This window comes from Sturnus vulgaris, chromosome 1 (assembly GCF_052056855.1).
Source record: "Sturnus vulgaris isolate bStuVul1 chromosome 1, bStuVul1.hap1, whole genome shotgun sequence".
In the NCBI taxonomy this organism is placed as follows: Eukaryota; Metazoa; Chordata; class Aves; order Passeriformes; family Sturnidae; genus Sturnus; species Sturnus vulgaris.
Window position 1 is genome coordinate 106,486,823 of NC_142243.1, and position 22,464 is coordinate 106,509,286.

Here is a 22,464-nt window from a genome sequence, read left to right on the forward strand (position 1 = left end):
TCAAGTGCAAGTGTGGCCAAATTTAATGCCTTGTTTATTGCGTGTGGGTTGCTAAAACGATAAAAGCGAGAAATTAGCTAATGCTGGTTTTAAGAGCTTGAGCTCAGGTTCTAGGTTCTGATTTTTCCATGCCGCTTTTCCGAGTAGTTAGCCGGCTTCGCTGCCGCTTCCAGTTGAACTCTAAGCACTCCCCATCCCCCAACACGGCCGTGCGAGCATATTTAGCGATTTGTGCGTATTCTGAACCATTTTTACATACAACACATCCAGTCGGAGCTTAGGCACGCAGCGCTATCGCTTCCAGGGATCGTCCCGCCGCGCTGTTTTCGGGACGCCGCTCGGTCACGTTCTGGGCAGTGCATCTGCGACTTGGCGCGATCTTCGCCAAGGGACGTGAACTTAGGGATGTGTGGGGCTACGGCAGCTGCCTCAAAACTTAACGCAAGGGGGCAGAACAGCATTAATTGTTGTGTTTCCTGACGTCAGACTTTTTCTTTTCAATAGCAAGTATTCTCTTAGTTTATTGTTTGCCTAGAACTTCAATCTTCTCCCGCCAGCCCCCCCCCCCCCCCCAAAAAAAAAGACGTTGCCTTAATTCCCCATGGTAACCTATGGGTGTTTTGCAATAAAAATTCTTTTTTTTTTATTTCTTAATTTTGATTTTTTTTTTGCATGGTTACATAATTGAGGTAATTTCTACTTTCTTTAAAAGCTGCAGCTATAGCTACCAAAAATTAGAAACTATAGCTGGTCTAGAAAGTGTTACCTTTGTAGCACAAAACAAAAAAACTCAAAAAGAGTCATAAGTAATTTAACTCGTGACAAAATAAACTTTAAAATTTGTCTTCTAGTAGATCTGCCACTAAAAATCCAGAAATGAGCAGTTGCACCAATGTTTACGCTAAGGATGACCTTCAGAATGTCCAGACACATGGAATTGTACCTCTGATCAGCCGTGCAGTGTGGTAAAGTATGGTGTTCGTAGACATAAAACAGTAGCTCTCCACCCTGTCTTTGTCACAGGGAATTGGAAAAATCCCTGTCTATATCCACAGCTATGTGACGTTAGCTTAGAGAAGAGATAGAAAGTTGCTGAGTTCTGAGAATTACAGAAGAGCATTATAAGAGTGTTTGGTCACAGTCGCAGTGGGAGTGAGGCTGAAGTGCTTGACCTTCAAAAACACAACCAGTCTGCTTTAATTACAGCAAATCTAGGAAATGGTTGAGCTCCAGGGAATTGCTAAACCAACAAGAACAATAGAAAACACAGGTCATGCGTGGCTGATTGGAAATTGTGAGCTGTGTTTCCCTGCGTTCAGTACTGGAGTGTGCATGAAAACCGTGCAGAAACTGTACAAAAAGAACTAGAGCATCTGGAAAAGACTGGGCAAAATCCACAGGTTCACTGGTGGTTTGGTTCCAAGAATGCATTCAAGAGAGTTCATTAAAGGCTAAGCTGTGGCTGGAGAGGGGATTGGAAGCATCTGCATGGAAAAAAAAAAAAAGGAATTTGCTGGTTGTTTTTCACTGACAAAGGCATACTTTACATACCTTGCATCTGTTCTTGAACTGGATCACCTCAAAGAAATACCTGTTTGCAATTCCCTACATAGACATAATTCATCTGAGGAACATAGGAGTTCCCAATTATCACAAATAAAATTATTCCTGCTGAAAGGAATCAAAGAATGAGACAGTAAAACATGTAGAACAAAGAGAAAATCTGGAAATGGTTGTAACTAATTTCTAGATTTTAATGTACATCAATAGGAAATGCACAAAACCAGCCTTCATTGCAAAGATTTTATTTTAAAATATGAAATAACACATCCCACTGAGGGAAAGTTAAACAACTTGACAGTAAATTATGAATAATTACACTGTTTATTTCAGAAACTTCACTGGTAGAGCTGCCCTCTCTTCACTAATCATTCTCTTGCAGAATCATTTCCCATATTCCAGATCTCTGAGCTACTTCTGGCAACTGATTTTTGAAAATACCTAACCGAACAAGAGCTGCATTACTGGTTAGAGAGGTCCGATGTCCAAATAATGATGATGTGGAAACAAGTGTGCTTGACCTATGTCAGGAAGAAACCTTTGGAAAGGCATACATGTACGCCTAACAATTAGATATATAGATTATGTTTATCTCTTTATCTGTTACCTTAAAGATGCTAGTGGTATTCACTTCATTCTGTATTACTGGCACAAGAAGAAGTTAACATGTCTCAAATTCTGTAAGATATCAAGGCCACTCTGCATAATCCATAGCATGAAGTCACCCTTCCTATCATGATACAAAGCAGGAACACTCTCTTGCTCATGTTACAGCAGAAATAGAAAAGCAAAGACTCATATTTAAATATTGGAGGAAGGCCCAAACACCCTGTCTTTTTTTGACCCGTGACAATGCTGATTAAGTGGCCAAGAATGTGGGCTACACAGCTGTCACCTGATCTTTTGGTTCAGTAGCAGATAACATCACACTCACAGCTCAAAGCTATTTTTTGCACGATAAAGTAGCTAGACAAGAGTGATTTTCACTAGCTCACTCCATCGTGTTTTAAAGCTCAGACAGAGAAGCTTCATGAATCTTTCAATGACACTGCTGTTTAAATATGATGAAAAAGTAATTTTCTTCCTGGGACAGGGGCACATTTTCTTAGTTAAGTACAGCTGGTGAGTGAAAGTATGATTTGCCTTGTTAGAAAAATGACAGGCAATGATTCCAATTCTCTGGTTTTATCAAAGCTACTTTTCTGCTCAGCGAAATTCCAGAGGCAATCCTTGGTCAGGAGAACCACTCAAAAAATATAAAATCATCTCTGTAGGTCAAGGAAAAATGTGACAAAAAATTTCTTCTTCTTCCGTTTGGGGCTTTTCTTAAATACAAAGCAGCTGTTATTTTCAGGTATCTTTATCTTCTCACCCAGATTTTTACTGATGCTCTTTATCTTTTCACTGCTGATTTTTGTCCAAAGCTACAAAAAGAAAAGTATGTGTGCTTATCTATGTGCCAGGATTTATTGATTCCATTATACTCAATTATATTCTGTTTCATAATATTTAACATATCTGTATCTGTAGATGCTATAATGGTTTAATTTGTTACTGGAGAGCTATTTCAGTGATAACTGTAAATCCTCCAGTGTTTATCCAAAAAAGCCTCCCTGCACCTTTTTTTGAGGGGTAGGGTGAGGTTCCAATAGTGTCCTTAAAAGATCACACCCACCCCATACCTTGTCTTTGCCTTCCTCCAAGGAACCACAAATAACTGCTTGAAATCTAAGGCCAATTGATACCAATCTAAGCAGCTGCAAAAGTTGCTGCATAAAAATGTTCCATCTTCAGTAGAGGCTCATCATCTGTCCTGCTTATTGCTGCTGGGGTGTGCTGGCACTAGAGCTGATCCCTGATCATTCATTTGGCACTGAGATGCACTTATCACAACTGTGACTGCTCCCTATCAGATGTTGCCATGTATAGCTGCCTCCTTTTTTCTTTCTTTTTTTTTTTTTTTGTTTTTTTGTTACTAATTATTTATGTAAGCAACAATAATTATCCATTTTATCCCAAGGACATCTTGCCTTATTCACTTGATTACTTTGAAATTTGGTGGTAATAAAAAACAAAGTCGTCTTTGTTTCCAGCTGCTAAAACCCAACATTTTTTATAAGAGCTGAGGAAATTCTACATGGCCACTAATGGTTTTGATATTAAACCATAGTTGGAACTTGAGAGAGAAAACGCATCCAGATCTTTGAGAAGTATTTAAAAGATTAGAGAATAGCAATCTTTAATCAGAAATTGATGAAAGAGAAGTGAGAAAAAGGTCTGAAGTTTCCAAGTAAAACAGTGGGGGAACTTTAGGATCTGAATGACAGGAAGGAAGCAAAGAGCAACAGAACACACTGTACAGAGATGGTTACTGCTAGTTCAAGCCCAAAAATAATTAACTGAATTGTGAGAGAATATCTATTCCATAATTGTTGTAATACAAAGGTAAGAGAGAGTGTAGCCTAGGCAGGTAGAAGTTTGTAAAGTCATAACATTTTAGTGCCATGATCCACATAGTCTCCTTCTACCACTCGTGTGATTTATACAGACAAGGAAGAACATGCACCTTGTGTTTGATGTACTTGTATGTCTGCAAGCCAAATTATGTCTCACCTTCTGATTGTCAGCATTTTATTAGAAAACGATTGCATTTAACATCTACAAAAACTTAAAAAACATTCTGACTTTTAATTCTGCTCTTAGAAATATTTCAGTCTGTATAATATATGTGAGAAGCAGGCCTCCTCAAATTTGGGCTTTCTGTCAGGGAACAGGAAGGGTCAGCTGCTCCCTAAGGAATGGGGAGCCATGTCCACTGCAATAAGACAGGTCCAAGATTAAGCCCAGCATGAACCCACACGCTGGGACCTGGGTCATCAGGGTCTGCCAGTGCTCCTACACGATGCCTTCAGCAGAGACTGAAGGCCCCAGGATGAACTGAAATGGTGCTTCTGGGACAACTGGGCAGAGGGTATGGGAGGGTGTTCCAAGTGAGGTTGATCAGAGTCATTGCTGCACTCAAAACCATCTCAATTTTCACCTTTGCATCTTCAAATGTATTAGATGGCTTTCAGTAATTGTTCTAGCTTCTGATACCTTGTCAAGAAGAGTATCTCCACTGTTTTTCTTTTAATACTTGTTCTTAGCTTCTCCTAAAATGTGCATGTCCTTAGCTATGTCTCTGTTCTCATTTTTAGAAGATATATACAGGAGGTGAGGGCAAAGTAGTCCAAGTATGAAACACTGTTAAACAAACACCTACCAAGTGTACAACCTTCAGATTTGTGTGAGGTTGAATAGGATTGGTCAGGAGCAGAAAGAAGCAGAAACACAATTGATCAAATGCAAATACTTGCAAATATTCATGTATTCAGTCTTCAAAGTCTGTACAAATACCGACTGTAATATAATCTTTGTCACTCGTTGCTTTGATCTTGTCATTCATCTGGGTTAACATCCTTTTCTATTACAAATTTAGGCTTAATTTCATTGTCTTCAAAGTTCTGTACTGTTCTACCTCTCCCTACTCATTTGAACTTCAAGTTGCTATTCTTTCTATTCAGTGCTTCTATAATCAACCGTGTCAAGGAGTGAAACCAGAAGAATCGAAATTTAGATGAGCACTGTGAAGTAAGCTAACTTTCAGTCTTCCAAGACAGAGTAATTGTTCCAAAATAAATTAGTGCTTATTACATAATAGAAAGAACACACACAGAGTTTTACCAGCAGAGCTATAGCATTTTATTTTTTCTGCTAAAAATATTCTAGTCCATCTTTCACCATGGAGAAACAGTTTTCTAGAGAGGGTTTCTCTGCAGGCTTCTGTCAGATGGAACAGATTCCCTTTAGGAGTAATCCCTAGAAATGCTTGACAAAAGTTTGGGTTTTAGACGTCTTCATAAAAGGCAAAGAACTGAAGCAGACAACTGAAATCGTGATGTCTGATGCCATCAGTGCTAATATTGACTGATCGTATCTGCAAGGGCCCTTCAGATGGTTTTTCCAGTTGGGAAAACATACTTCTGACATTTTGGGTTCATTCCACCAAAAATGCACAGAAGCAAAAGCCAAGATATTCAATGTAAGGTTAGTTCTGCCTGTGAACTTCTCTTGAGTTTTTTCACTCATATGTGTTTTTCTCATTTTTCTTCCATAGCTCTAAATTAGCATCAGATAATGGGATCTGTGCCTTGGCATAAGATTAAGTTTTCCCAAAAGTTCATTTACAGCTAATTAGGAGTTTGTGAAACAGAAGATGTGAAATATGCAGTCTCTTTGGTTCTCTTTGTGGGTCTTAAAAACTGTCATTGATGGATGGAATTATCATTCCTTCAGCCTCTTTATTATGAACCCTGATTTAGCAATGTAGCATTCATTTTGTCAGCAGCACCTCCAGACAACTTCCTGCTATTACTTTGATGCAATTGTCATATGAGATGCATGAGACATTATTAAATTGCATCCTATTGGAACAAGAAGTTAAGATTCTTTCTTTTTTTCCTGCAGTTGTAGTTGAGTGGAAGGACGTGAACTTTATATCTTTTCCTTCAAATAAAAAAAAATCCCATGAAGTCTACTTCAACAACAATTTATCCTGCTGCAAAACACTGCCATACCATCTCATCAGAGGCAATTCTAAGCAGGCAGGCCCAGTAGTCAGTGATGCAGAATCCATCAAAGAGGCAGGATATGAGCATGAATGTAAGTACAACCTCTCACACCACCACCTGTGCTGAATGCAGGTTTTTACCCTAATGTGTTAAAAAGTTGTTTATAAGTAAATTATATGTTATAATGATGACATCTCTAAATTACACAGTTTGTCTTAGTCATTGGTAGAATTTAGTTCATATTTTTAAGCATTTAAAAGTATTTGAATAATTTTTTTTAATGGTGATAGTGTATCAGGAGAGGTACTAAAAATTTGAAAGGTTCACATGTAGAATCTATTGTATAGTAATTTTTTCTTATTCTTTATTTTCGTTTTTTAATATCTGCTTTTTTAGAAAGGGGAGGAATATATTTTGATGTATTTATGATTGAATTCTTGTTGGTGTATGCTTGTGCAGAATGATGAAAAGGCGTGAAAGTTAAATGTGCTTCATACCATCATTTTTTCCTCTTGATTGCTTTCATACCAACAGCAGATGTCCAGTGAAGGGACACAAATATTTCCCTTTAGCAAGTCATTCCACTGAAAATAATGGGAGCTTATTTAAATAGTGTAGCTCTGAGGAGACAAAGGGGTGAACAAACACAGGAGAGAATAAGAGTAGAAATGTACTCAGCCAAAGAATGACTTTATTTACATGCAGTGAATTTTTTTAGCATTTTACACATAATAAAATTAGTAGCAAATCAACTAGCCTTTGATTTTTCAAAATCATTGGGAATGATAATTTGAAATTTGTTGTGGCCATAGATACTATTAATTTTCCTGCTTCGTGCACTATTGTGCTAAAAATCAATTACTTAATATTTTTCATTATACTGTTAAATTATTTTATTAAGTCTAGATTAAGAATTATGATGGATACAAATGTATGTGCTAAAACATAATGCTGAAATTGATTCCTTTCACAAGTTTAAATAACCATTCTGATGAGAAGAGTGATTGCCAAAATAAAAGCATGATAAATAATACTCAGGAAGGCTTTGGAGATGTGGTGAATCATTACATATTACTTTGTTTTCAAAATGAGTGCTGATCCTGCTGTTGCTTATTGTGCAGAACTTAGATTAAAGTTAATGGGAATTACATGCACAGGAAAGCTGCGTTGTGGAAGATCTTGGGGTTTTTACCATCACACCACTACTAATGGGAATTACAGGTGTGGGTTAGGGCAAAACCACTACCCATATGAAAAAAAAGTCGAGCCACATTTGAAGGACTTACAGCTCTCAAAAAGCTGAAATAATAAATACTTCCTCTATCAAATAAGAAAATGTTGTTCTTTCCCTTCTCCCATGCAGTGATCAGATGTGAGCATTGCTGAGGAAACTTTTTCATGTTGAGGAACCAATCAAACAGATTCTAAGTCAGGGGCAACTTTTAATCAAAAATCCTTGTTTTGTTTACAGTACAAACAAAAAAATATTAAAAGAATACTCCTAAAGATCAGGCACCAACAACAAAAAGTTGTAAGAGACCTAGATTAAAACACTTCTATAACGTCAGGGCTATACCTCTCCAAATTTAAAGGTTCAGGTGCAAACAACGAATTGACAGAGCTCTTCAGAATATAACTGAATGAATTAAGTACAATAAGCTTTATGGCCAGAAGTATTGCAGATACGGCCTAAAAGTTACCTAGATTAGAGTTCCTTCCTTCTGAGCACCAAGTGCTTTGGAATAATCCATATTATAACGGGAAGTAACTGCTTCTGTTACTGAAAATAACAGCTTAACATCTCTGAAATGTCTCTAAACCAGGAACACACAGCTTCTGGAACAGAGTAACTGGGGGAAAACCCAAAAGGAGAAATCAAAATATTTTTTATTTTCATGGTCACACTAGTAGAAAGATGAGCCTATGCCTGATTTCTCTGTTTTAATGTTTTCACCAGTAGTGCTCCCAGTGAAGCTAGCAGTAGCAGTGCAGCTCCCTCAGCACTTAGGCTGCACTTGAGGATGCTAAGCAGCCTCCTATCCTTGTGACAGCAACCTGTTGTCCATATTGATTTTGATATGCAGCTGTGCAGAAAGAGGCAAAGGTGATGGTGGAATGCCAGAGTGAGGCCTGTTTGCTCTCTTCATATGGAGAGCACACAAAGCTCCTGAGCCCTGTGAGTTCACCACCGTGGCTCTTGGGAGCTACCACATTTTGGTGCCTGAGTAGATAACCAGCATGCAGTGCTTGTACAAGGTCCAGATGTGAACACAGAGCAATAGACTGTCGGGTTATGCACACTATAAGGCATGGCTCTCTCCCATGCCATTCCCCAAACCATGGACATCTAGTTTGACAAAGAGCAGGTTGTCTTCCTAGTAGGACTAACACAGCTGGCAGCTTTGTGTAATGATACAAAGACAGCTTGGGTAAACCTCGACCCAAGGAGGGGGTCTGGGGAGACTCGGATCCATGCAGAGTGGGCAGTGTTCCTGCTATGGATTATGTTTTCTGTTCGCTGGGATGATCTGGAAACGTTTTGCATTATTCTGTCACCAGTTGGGGCAATAACAGTCTGAAAATTGTTGTGAAGTTATTCAGCATGGATGGTCTTTACGGTGCATTTGGCCTTAAGGCTGTGTCTGAAGATGCTCTTACAAGACAGCACAGAGGTAGCTGTTAAAGACACCCAAAGGAAATAGCCTATTTTGTTCATGCATTTTTCTGGGTTTTGAACTTCGTGTGTTTGGCTCTGTTAACAGACACTAAGTGCACTGGTAAAATAATAAATTTGAATTAGAAATGAAAACTGACAGAAGTTGGGAGGCAATGAAATCGTAAAAATTAATGACTTATTAAATTAGTCAAACTTCCATGGCATGTCAATAATTCTGCTAATGTTAAAAATAGTGATTGTACAAGAAAATAATGTCAACAACGTCACATATTTGTAACGCTCATAGTGCCTGGCACAATTAAATGAGAAAGCTGTCACTCTGCACATCACAAAAAAGAAAGAGCCAAAAATTACATATAATTTCTCCTCTCATAACTTAGTAGTATTTTTGCCCACTTATGGTTACTTTCTCCAAAACCAATGCTTAAATCTTCAATCATCATAAGTAATATTTTGACCTTTATATATATAATTTTGACATAAATGTGCTGCAGCTTCTTTAAGCTGTTGCAGCTCACTTGGCCACAAGACTTTCTTCACTAATAGCAGGACACCAGCTGTATTAGCTGTGTCTGTCTTAGATAAATGTAAGTGAAAATATCTCTCCTAGTCACAGAACATTTTAGATTTTACTGTGAAGCAAACATTTCTGGGCTGCTGCCTTTGAGAAAAGTTTTTCTCATTTTCTCTTAATTCTCCTCTGTGATTCAGTTTCAAAGCAGAGACGCTAGGAGAAACACAGAAGTCAGGGGAAGAAAAGGAGTGGAAGGGTAGCAAAGAAAGAAAGGAAAGGTGCAGTTAAGACAAAAAACCAGCACATAGCAGAAGCACTAATGAAGTGGGATGCCTTGAAGGAGGCAGAGGAATCAGAGACCCAGAATAAAGGGACTCAGAAAATGACAAAACAATTGTGACTGACACAGAAAGATGGAATTTACCAGTGGCTAATACAAAAAAAGACATTTAAAATAAGAACAGTCTACTTATACTTCATGGCCCTTTCTATCCAGCCCATTTGAGAAATGTTAGTGGAGGAGAGCAGTCTACAGGACACAGTGGAAGATGCAGAAAGATCTCATTGTGTACCTGTATGTTGTGTGATTGCTGATCTCAATTGATGACATCTTTTTTAATTCACTGAGTTCTTTAGGTAGGAGAAAGCAGAAAATATATCAGTGGCGTTATTTTCATTCTGTTCAGAGTGAAAAGAAACGTCAGTGCTTTCACATGTAATATATGTGTAGTATTTGTTATATAGTGAATTACGGTCTATAAAATGCAAACTATTTTAAAAACTTCAAGTAATTAATGTTATGGATATTACTCATACATAAATAAAAGAGTTTGCAGAAGACTGATCCAATATTAAAAGAGAAGTTTTAATGCGCAGAGCATTAGAATGTTTTCAAATGCTTCAAATTGTGGGAAAATGTTTTTTTCAGATGTTACAATGAAGTGAGTAGTAACTTTATCAATTTAAGAGGTCTACTTTCTACTATATACTGAGGGTATTCTTTGAGTTTATGCTGTCATCCTCAGTAGCTGATTGGTTTGCAAAAGACATTTAATGCTTCTCTGGGCAAAAATATAAGTATTAAGAACCACCAGTTCTGATTAATAATTTTACTTGACACAGGACTTCTGGTTCCTCCTCAAGTACCATTTCTGGACAGATTTAAGTGGAAGGATGATAGGTTGGTGTGAGTGGTGACGTTTTCACCATCACTGAACAGAGAGAGGTAAGTGTGGTACTGTGCAGAAGAGAGTAGGACATTGTTGCATAAGGAGAGCTCAGGAAGGAAAGAAAGGGCTTACCAGTCTCAGTTGCAAAAAAAAATCCAAACCAAACAAAAAAAAAAAACAAAAATACAAACCAAACCAAACCAAAACAAAAAACACCCAAACAAAACAAACAAACAAAAAAACCCAAAAACAAAAAAAACCAAACAAACAAAACAAACAAACAAACAAAAAAAGAAAAACAAAAAAAAAACAAAAGCAAAAAGCTTAAAAACCCCAAATAACATATCCCCAGATTTAGAGATCAGTTTAAATCGGGAGCAAGTGTGGCAAAGCACCTGTAGGTTTCAGAGAATCTCATAAGGTAAATTCAAAGGCATTTATTTTCTAAACTTGAATTCCAGATTTTTCTGACACATGGAATTTGAAGGGTATAAATTTGATCTGCAGATCACTCTCACAGTGCATGACTGGAGGGCCTGGGAATGTGCAGATGCTGCAGTTAAGAAGACAGGAAGACTATCACTTTTTTTAATTGGAAAAAAAGGATACTAGGCTGCTAGACAAAGAATCTTTAGTGCAAAAGTGTTAGTTTCAAACTAAGAGCTTGAGAAACTGTAAGAGGACTCAAAGCAGAGCCACTTTGCCTGAAAGCATGTGAAAGTGAACAGATTACTCTATTTGCACCAGTTTAACGGGTAATGAGGTTAATTTGTAACCGGATAACTTACCCCATATTCCTGTCTACCTTGCTAGGTGTATGTGTTTATGTACAGCTACAGAAAGCAAGCATATTTATATGGGAATAATTAAAACAGATATTTGTATACATGACCTGCACAGATACTCTTGGCAAGATCATTTACTCTCAAGATTATATTCCTGCTGTTCGAATGAAGATCTGATTTCATTTAGACAAACCTTTCACTGCTTTTTAATAACAAATGAGACACAATGCTACACATTAACTATATGTGTAAAATGTCACACATGCTGAACGGAAATCATTGTCAAAGCAAATGAGCATTTGGATGATACAATGATAAGAATATTGTAATTAAATTCATTTTCATACCGCTGATTTTATCACCCCATTTTCACACTGTTCCTTCTAGCCATATGCTTTGTTTCCATCCAAATCTGTTCATTAACGAAGAGTGACTAAAATTTGTTCCAGACAATGCCGAAATCAGGTCCTGGGCTTGCTGGAATAAGGTTTAATTCATTTTTAGAAGTAGGAATGTAGTAAGAAGAGAGGGAGAAGCTGATATAAAATGGAAAAGCCCATGAACACAGCTGGGTAAAGAGCTGGGGAGCTGAGGAGGCAGATGATCAAAAGGATTTGGAAAAAAAATTAAAGTAGGGGAAAATGAAAAAGACATAAACAAGGATGAAAGGGAAAGAAGGAAAAAGGATAAGAAGGGGAGAATGAAAAGGAGCCTGTTAATGGTAGCTGGAGATAAAAGGGGAGAGGGAGGATAAGGCATAAAATGAGACAGAATTTAATTATGCATACTTTTCTTTAAATGGCCATCTAGCCTCTAGCTCTGTGGGCCAAGTGTCTGTTTCAGTTCGATTGGTGGAACAAGCTCGTTGTGTATCACAGCTTAAATATTTAGCAACAGTGGTGCTCTGAAAGGAGCTCACTGTTTTTATGGAGGCACTGGGCAGGATGTGATGTTGGGGATCAGACTGCTAAAGGAGCAGGAACTCAAGTAGCAATATTCACCCCCAGGGCCAGGCTGGCAGGATCTCACATACATTCCTCTGCCAGTGGGAAAGTGGCACTTGTGAAATTAAGGGCTCCTTTACTCTTTCCTGAGGGTGCAGTTGTATTTTGACTGTTTTGTTTGTTAGGGCCAAAGTACTTGGACTAATTGAGTATTTCTTAAGAATTTTGTGTACCTGTTTGATTGTACCACTCTGCCAAGCTGTCTTATTTGCTACAGCCCTTGCATCCATGTCTCTGCTTCCAAGTGGCCCCTTGCCTTTCTGGTGTGGTTTTGGCAACATGGTTCCATCCCCTCCCTCAAAATTAGGCATTAAGAAGGGAACCAAGGAATCATTCTCTGATCAGAACTGGCTGGCTTTCATTAGGAGCAGGGCCAGAGTTAGGATTCAGCCTTTATGAGTTCAGCATTTTAAGGGTTGGAATCTTGGTGTTTTATTTAAACTATCACCATACAAAGGGTTTTCTAATGGCTATGTTTATAAAAAGTTATGTTTTGGTAAGTCCTGAAGATCACAGATGGAACTTTCAGCTCCATCCTTAGATAAAGAGATCTGTCCTTATCCTCTTGAAGTGGTATGCTAGCACTTGAATGGAGCTTCATACATTCCTGTAAGAATAGCTGGTCAGGGAGGGAACCACTGCCACGCTAAGAGAAGCCTGACTCCTCCAGCTGAGGCCTTTCTGGGAACAAACAACAGAAAAGCCTCTATGAAATGCACCTTCTCTTTGTCCCAAATGTTCTCAGGTCAGAAACTAAAAATAGTTTATTTTCTCCTGCTCTGCTCTTTCAGAGAGAAAACACCATTGTCAGAAATGTTAAAAGAATTGCTCTAGAGTCATGATGACTCACAGCATTGAACTGGTCTTCATGATAAGGATAATAAGAGTTTACATTTTGAGGCCTGTTTTCTAGTTCAATCAACATCACCAGTCGTTGGATCTATTTTTCTTTTAATATCTCTGGTACTGTTGCAGTACATTACTTTTTGATAGTGGCAGTGGAGGGATATCTTGCTGTCTACTGCCACCATATAAATAATGTGTAGGAATGTGCAATACATTTCATCTCTCCAAGTGTGTATAATTTATAACAGGACTAAACTTGCTAAACAGTAAGGTCATGACATGCTGGCCTCTCAGCAGCAAACCATGGTGCAATATAATGCCCTTTCTGCCTGTACAAACTTTCTTTATTTTGATTAGAAAAGTGAACAGAACCTGGTGGATATTAATGACTGGGATTCACATGATGGTACAGGATGATGCATGTCCTCATGAGACCAGCAGTTTAGACATAACTAGAAATGCCAGTTTCCTTCTTTTTATCCAAAAGGCTGCTTTATGTAAGGCTATATTAACTTTCTTTAAGGCTGTGAGATTTAAGATTATTTCAGCGTTGCTTTTTCATTATCTTTTCTGCACTTTTGTCGAGGTGCTATCCTTTATGTAAATCTGTATACTTGGTATATTCTTACATACATGTGGAGTCATAACATCTGACTTGACATGCACCCCTTTTTATGTATATTTTGGAAAAATAAATATATCACTGCGGGTGAGGGAGAATCCAGTTTAACCAACAAAGAGACAGGTTGAGTTATTTTGGCTCTTGGAGAAATAACGAGCAGCTGTCCTTTTTCTGCTACTGAGAGGAAAACCACTAAAAGAATGCTCATATAACATATAATATGTCATTTAGGTATCTACATTTAAGAAACTTGAATCCAAAATACTTTTATGGAGATTATGGCTATTAAGCCTATTGGTTTGATCTTTCATTTTTTAAGAACATAACATGAAGAAAAGACGAGCAAAGGGGACACAAAATGTTAACTTGTCTTCAGAGCCAAGTCTAATTTTTGGATTTAAACACAGCCTCTCAAGGTACTTCAAAGAAACCTTTACACAGTCATCTAGAGAAACAAATAAATTGAGCCAGAAAAAAGGGAATCCTCACATCTGCAATTCCTTTTTTATCAGTATTTCATCTCTAGACATTTTGTGGAAAAAAAACTGGAACTCAAGTTCTCTGCAGGTTAAAAAGATACCCTAACTACTTGCCTATCAAATAATCCTTTTATTTTTTACTTTCTCTTTTTTAGAAACAATTTTACCACAGAGACTTAGAGATTTTTCTTTTATTCTATAAAACCTGGCTGTAGACATTTCAACAATTCATTAGTTTTCCTCAAAAACAATATCTCTTCCATAAACTGACTATTTTAAGTAAAAGCTGTTTTGATGTTTGATTCTTCTCTCTAGCTTCCTTATTTGTAAAACCAGCATGGCTACATTGTTGTATTTTAAAGATCATAAACATATTGTTCTTCTTCAAGAAGGAGAATAGAAAATTACTCTTTTTACTTCAGTCAATAAGATAATATTCAAAATGACTCACACATTTCAAATTCAGATTTCTAGGGGTTTATGTTTGTTTTGTAACAAGAAAAACAAGCCCTAATAGACCTAGAAAATGTGAGTTCAGATGTACCAAATCATATTTTAAGGTGAGACAATATGGTAAAAATGTTATTCGGTAAAGAAATAAGTGCCTACAAGATGTAGGCTGTCTTTTCCTCCAAAATCTGCGGCCAGCACTTAATCAAATTTCAAAGACATATACAGAAGCAAGCATATTCAGTGATTGTGCTACCACCATTCTGTGGTAAGCAAACATTAAGAAGGAAATCATAGGCTGTTAAGAGCCTGTGAGAGCTTGCTTGGAAGTTGATGTCACTAATGTGTTTCAGAGGAGAACTAAGGCAGCGTCTGCATTCCCAGATACGGTAAAATAATTTTAAAGTTGTTTGAGTCTTGTCCTGCTATTAAAACCATGTAATGTCTTGAATGGAGTACAGCAGTGGAGCAATATTTTTTGATTTACCTATTTTTAGTACAGAGGATAGAGTTGCATCCTTCTTTGTTCTCCTAATATAATCTTAGGATTACTATAGGTGCTTCAGCCAGCTACTGGCTTAGCTGGCTTCTGCTCTAGCCATCATGGAAGAAGTTCAAGTAAGGCTGCTGTCATTCAAGAAGGCAGTGAAATGGTTAGTTTGAGCCTCTGTGTATATTAAGCAAAAATAAGTAAATAATTTCCTTTTGAATGATTAAGACTATTTAACACTCACTGTGACACATTTTCTCAAAAATTATGGGATTGTTACAAGGAAGGAGAAAAATGTAGGGCTATGTCTGCTAAGAAGTTACTCAGAAATTTAGATGTTTTGCATTCCCAAGTTCTGCAAATGCTCTTTGCAAAATCAATAAAAAAGACAAGCTTTGATATGCTATTTCAGTAGAATACAGTTTGTAGTGACATAAACATAAATGCTTCTGGTGAGTAATGAATGCCAGCTATGTGCTCAATAGGTGGACCATTTTGGCAGCTGAATGTGAGTTAACTGGACTGCTTCATGTGTCTTTGCTGACTCAGTTCTGAAGCATGCCAAATTTCATTAACAGATAACCAAAGATTTATTACCATTTTTTCATTCTTTTCATAATTATGAAAAACTCATCTTCTCTATGTAGTGGCAATCTGCTTTAAAAAGTGGAAATGTTGAAGTTAAAAGTTATTTAGTCATGACTGAAAAGTAAAAGTAAAAAAAAAATAATTGCACAGAGAAATGGCTTTGCAAAATTGATGTAATTGTTCATATTTAAAATTGTACACAAATTTTACATAGTAAATCATTTAGCACGTTGTTTCATTTGCTGCATCCAGCTGCTTACTCAAGTCTCCCCTTGCTCCCAGATAAGCTTTCAGGAATAATAAATTCCCCCTTAAGGGAGTATGTTTTAAAGCAAATAACAACTGCCAAATAATTTATCACATGTAACCACTGGTCTCCATCCTTAATTACTAGCATTTCATTCTAGTGCTTGTTTAAGAGAAGTTAAGTTTAATGTCTGTTCTCTCTCTATATTTTTTTTTTAGCTTCTTTTCATCATGTATTGAGAGTTTGAACCAGACTTTCCCTTTTTTGTGAACAAAAGCATTTCAGTGGGACTTTGCCTATGGGACCTTGTGACAGAGAGAATCCTATTTTATTCCTGGCGTGACACATACAAAAGAAGTCCTTATTTGATTCAGGTTCAATAAACAATTGTTGGTATTTATTTACATGGGGTGAGATTTATGCTTAACCTTTGGGTAGTTCAGGTTTTGTCTTCTGTTCAATATTTATTTCTTTAATTTATTTAGTGCAGCGATATTTGGATGGTGTTTTTCTGAGAACTGAAACAGAATGAATAGTCTGATTCCTTGTGGTTTCACTGAACTTTTTTCAAGGTCATAACAGTTTACTAAGACGTGACTGCCTCCAAGATCCAAGTTACCAAGAATTTATTCCAATTTTAAAATGGTTTGGCTTTAAAGAAAAAAGAGGGAGGAAAAAAAACATGCATTTTCATCTAGTTTATTTCACTAAGATACTGAATAACAAAGATAATAGTCTTCACCCATCAAACAGATACAATTCCTCTGACGTAATGGATTTGTGTAAGCAAATGTCTTCTAGCTTTTGGTGTGTATGAGGAAGAAAGTTTTAAATAGATCATTTCAAATGGTGTTATGAATCAGTCTTGATTACACAAAAATAAAAGATGTATTCCTTTACTTGCAGTTTATTCTCTTAAAGTCACGTCGTCCTCTGGAGTCACGGAGCAGAAAATGAACAGGAGGGATCCTGACTATTTGTATTGCTGATGTGTTTAGCTCACTTTGTCAGCTCCTTAACCCATAGACGATACTGAAAGCTGGACTCTGCAGTGATCTGAGCACTACGCATGGCTTAAATTGGATACGGTTCCCAGGATGGATTTAGACAGGATCTGTAGCATCCAGGGAACATGCTGACTATCACCTCATCTAGGTGACAAGTGGAAAGGACAGCATCTCTGTTTCTGCCTAGGCTACTGCAGTCTGGCCGTGATGCAAGTGTGACAGTATTGAGCAAGACAGGATTGACCTCAGCTGCTACACACCAGCACATGGCCACGCAACAAGAACTGCAGCACCAGGACAGACCTCTACATGCTTGAGGCCTCTTGCCCTGGCCCTGCTCCCACTGATCCCTTGTTCACTGATCTAAATGTCTGATCTAACTTGGTGGAATTGAGCTTGTATTCTCTTTGGAGTTGTAAAAGGGCTCCTGGCTACCTGTGAGCTGTTGCACACAGACCTGGGCTCACCAGCTGCTTTAGATGTAGGTATACACGGATCAGGTGTTTTGTACCTACTTAGCAGTCTAAATGTGAGTACAAACTTTCACAAGGGCAGGAACTAAACTGACAAGATCACGTTATTTCCATTCTTTAAGAGGACTAGACAGAAAACTTCTTTTTAACATAGAGGTGGCAATGTAGTCCTCATTTGAGTGGCTTGCACATGGAATAGTAAGACACGAAATGTTGCCTAGTCTGGTGGAGCTGTAAAGAGGAAGTGCACCTCTTAATTTGTCCCCTGAAGCAGCAAAATCTATAATCAAATAGTGAAGTGTTTTTATGAATAAAAACTAGTGCATTTCATTCAAAGTATATTATAAGATAAAGCTATTTGAAAACTGGTTACACCATAATGAGAGTGCTTTATGTTCAAAGCAGAGGGAGCAAGGCTGCATTTCAATCAGCACTGAAGTTAGATTAGTGGATTTTTTTCTCTGAATGCCGATTTTTCTAAAAATAAAGGAGTCATTTTGTGGTTTTTTTAAGGAAAATCATCTTAGCAGCATTTTTTATATATAAATATGGGAAAAGGCAGTGGATGTGCCAAGGAATATATTAGAATTGAAGCAGTAATATGTTTTAGTATCTACAGATATATGAATTAATTTTCTTTTCATTTGTTTGTTTCTCATACTACACCTTTCCTTAAATAGCTTGAGGATTTATCTGAAGTGGTTGTTCCAAATTTCCTCATCTATTTTCACCAACAATTTCTATAGCAAATATAGGATTATGCAGCTATAATGAGTAAAAAAAAAATCACTGGCTGGGCTCAAATAAAATTGAAATAAGTCTAATGTCTGTCTTTTCTTTATCACAATTTACATACTGCAGATACTTATTTCAGAAAATAAATCATTAAAATACAAGTAAAAGATTAAAAATATGTAATAAATCAGATTAAAGTAGATAAAGTATTTTACAGGATTGCAAGAAAAAGATGAATTGTGTTTTGCTTTGTTTTCCTAGACTGTAGGGGAGACATTATCCACAAAAGAATCCAATCATAAGAAATAGAGCCAATATAACCTAGATTTATTCCTAAGAGAAGGCTATGTTAGGAAATTACAAGATAATCAAATCTCCACTAAAAACAAATAGGAACATTCTAGGCACAGTTTTGTAAAGAACCAAGGGGCAATATTGACAGCATAAGGTTTTACTGGGGAAATGAGTGCAAATCTCCAGAGGACTAGAAGAATTCAATGCTAACTGCTGCAAACAGTGGAGGTTTTCCTTAGAGGAAAAACACCAGTGAGAAATTATGATTAGCTGTTTCCTAATGTATGTTTGAAAAAATTAATGCAGAAAGCAAAAGGAGGTAGTGTGTTAGTAGAAGGTTTCTTGAATGACTTATTGTCCAATTTTAAAACACTGACAGAAATTAGTAGAAAATTCATATTCAGTATTGCTTACCTCCGTTGTTTATTGCTTACTTTTATATCTACTTCCTCTACTTACATAAGTAGAGCAATTTATACCCTTCTGGAATTTATAGATTTAACTTCTCTCATTCCCAATTACTCATTCTTTAGAGACTGAAAATCAGCAGGCATTGTGGGCAGTCTCAGAATAGTATCAGGCACAATTGCATGAAGTGTGATTTGAAGTAGCCTTGGGGTGTGAACAGAGCTTGTTTGTGTCCTGTCTGCAAAAAAAATCATATTTAAACCATACAGGTATCTACCAAGCCCTACAGATAGCTAATAAACCCCACAGATATCTAATAAATCCTACAGATAGCTAACAGGCACCACAGCTGTTGCCCATTGATCGCAGAAGGAGTCAGCACAGGGCACTGCTGACTGTTTGCTATGCAGCTTGAAGTGCACATTGCTCCCTGGAACTTCAGTGCCCACAGCAAAGCTGCAGGAAAAACGCTGCCTCTCCCAGTGGCTGGGATTGCAGCTCAGATTCCTGCTTCTCATGGTGGAGTCAGTTCCCAGAATCGGCAGCAGAGGAGAGAGTGTTTGTAGTCAATGACCCTGCTATTAATTGATCCAAGTGCTAGTTTGCTGACCTTCAGGCACACAGTCATCTTGTCCAGGAAGCCTGACTTTTACCCTGCTATAACTGTGGGATTCCTGGAGGCAAGACTTTCACGAAAATTCCTCTGAGTTGATGTTTATTGATGTTTGCTGTGAAATATCACACAAACTGTGTTTGATAGACACATTTTTATAGATCTTGAATTAAAATGAAATACCACACTTAAAAATGCAGTGTTTTGCTTGTTGTTGTATCTTGGTAAGCAGTTACATGTATTAAATAGATTTTTGGGGTTGTAGGCCCAATTTGCCATCCAGAATCCTGCTGTATTAAATGGTATTCAACTTTATGTGCAGATAGTTCATGGGAGCTATGTGGAACAAGTCTGTATGGAACTGTGCAGAACAGTATTTAATCTTAAAAAAATATATGCAAAGCATTTGCTAATGTAATACCACTGGTACCTGAACTAATGTAAATGTTTTCAATGCAAGGTGATGCTATAAGCCTTATGTGTATGATGAACTATAACTACATTTTAAAAGATGAGTTACTTTTCAAAAGAAGGCAAATTTCTACCAACCAAAAAAAAAAAAAAAAACCAAACATAGAATCGTTGAATAGTATGAGCTGGATGGAAGGAACCTTTAAAGGTTCAGCTCCCCTGCCATGGAGTGGCACATCTTGATCTAGATCAGGTTGATCAGAACCCCATCCAACTTGAGCTTGAGTGGCTCCAGGGATGGGACATCTACCATCTCTCTGGGCAACCTGTTCCAGTGATTTACCACCCTCATTCTTAAAAACAAATTGAGTAGTGACTATCCCAAGGAAAAAATCCAAGTACTTGATTTTTAAATGCAGATAATTTTATTACTTCCCCACTCACATAAATCAAAGCAAAATAAGTCAATAATTAAATTTTAAATATGGTGAATTGATCTGTATATTTTTAATATACTACATTTATTAACCACATCTTTCAAAGCATGCTAAAATTTCCTAATTTCAGTACATCAGCCCTAGTGAAACACTGTCTCTTAGAAGTCTTTTCTACATTTCTTTCTTCTGAATTTATAGAAACTGTATCAAGTCTTTATCTGTCCAAAAACCTATACAATCAAGTTTATTTGTTGGATATATGCTATGCTTTTCATATCAGTTTAAAAATCTTAATTTTCTTACTAATCAGGACTGAATGGTCTAAAGAGGCATTCCTACCATCTCCTTCATGCAGTACAAAGCATGTTGAGTAGAGCAGTCGAGCCTTTCTATATTAGAGATATCACCAGACACTGATTCAGGTCACCTGCAGCTAAAAATATACAGTGTGAATCTCTTGCTGGAGGTCTTAGAAATATTCAGACTTAAGTTGTAAATTAGTTTTCTTCCAAAGGGCCTTTTCTATCACCAGCATTCGGTTCACAGTTCAGAAAGGAATTGCCTTTACACCCTCAAGCACAGGTAACAGCACTGAAAAGTGACAGAACACATATGGATGACTAAAGCAAATCCTCTTGGCTGTTGCAGCTGCTCTTGTGTATGCCTGGAAATACTTGCTGTTCTATCGAACATGAATCCTTTGTCTCAACCATATTAGCAAATCAAATGTCGTTTGAATGATGTGAATATTACTTCAAATGCCTCATTTCTTTTTAAAGGTATAATTTTAAACATTAAATTTCTTTTCATCTCATTCTGTTGTGTTTCTGGTTTTGCCATGCCTTCAAGATCCTCCTGAAACAGATAAGATGTAATTTCATATGCTCTATAAATTGATTATGAGATCAGAACACAACCTAAAGCCATTGGCAAAAATCTAATGAACCTCCATGAAAGGCCATCAGTTTCTAAATATTATGTAAGCTGGTATTAAAAGGCATTGATCTCAGTAGAGATGCCTCTGGGTCCCTGCTTTTGTGAAAATGCTAAGGCCATAGTAATCTCGGCCATTTGCTTTCCACTTCCCTGATGTTTCTTAGCTATTTTATTTTGTTTTACTTTATTACCTGTCCTGTATTTGAAAAGATCATGACACAATAATCCATCATGTCTAAAGTTAACTACAGGTTTGTGAAAATCCAAATATGTTAAATCTGCTGTGTCTGTCTATACCAACAGTTATTTCATTAAATACTGTGATTTGTCTGAGATGATTTACCTTTCACAAATCCATGATGACTCATGCTTATTAAATTGTTCTCTTCCAAACTGAGTGAATATTTAAGATAGCCAAAAATAGCATCTGAAAAGTTCTGCTACCATTGGATCAGGCTTTGACACACTTAAACTGACTGCTAAGTATCTTCCTTCACTAAATTCCAGTGGGGATTTCTTTTTCAAAGGAAGTTATTATTAAGCCTGCATAAAGGTGGCAGAATCTTTCCCATGGATGTTTTTCTTAAGATTTACTATGGTGTTAATCACTACAATTTCTGAAACTGATCCATTTATGATCTAAGTTACTTTTCTTTTTTCTCAGCTGGTGAGACATTTTTAAGTGCTTATTCATGATGTTTGAAAGGTCTAGCTATCTAAGATGTATTATTTTCTGTTCACAAAGACAAGGCATTAGAGATACTTTCCTACTTATCTATGGAGGAAAGAGAAAAACTTTAAAGCACTGGGAAGACTAACTGTAAGAAGCTGATGAAACACTTTGAAGAGTATTTATTTTACCATCTCCCTTGTTGAGTGCAAAATGTACCTGTTTTTAAAACTACATTTATTTTAGCATGACTACCCTGTCTTCTTTTTTTAAAAAAACTGCTAATTCTTAGTTGATTTTTTTTTTAAATTTATTTTACTTGCCACAGACTTTTTATATGTGTTTCATATGTTGTCCAAGTTAGGGAATGGTTAGCAATGCATGTGAAATCAGTGCAAGATTTTTACCACTGTTGTTGCTAAGGTCTTTTTATACAGTG

The 22,464-nt window shown here is 37.0% G+C and overlaps 1 long non-coding RNA gene across 1 annotated transcript; it reads left to right on the forward strand.

Moving 5' to 3' along the window:
* Positions 1 to 605: 605 nt before the first annotated feature.
* On the forward strand, positions 606 to 21,233 carry LOC148225392 (uncharacterized). The gene is made up of 4 exons (XR_015806859.1): positions 606 to 2,116; positions 6,067 to 6,261; positions 10,484 to 10,586; positions 16,260 to 21,233. It is a non-coding gene; the product is annotated as an uncharacterized LOC148225392 (long non-coding RNA).
* Positions 21,234 to 22,464: the final 1,231 nt, after the last annotated feature.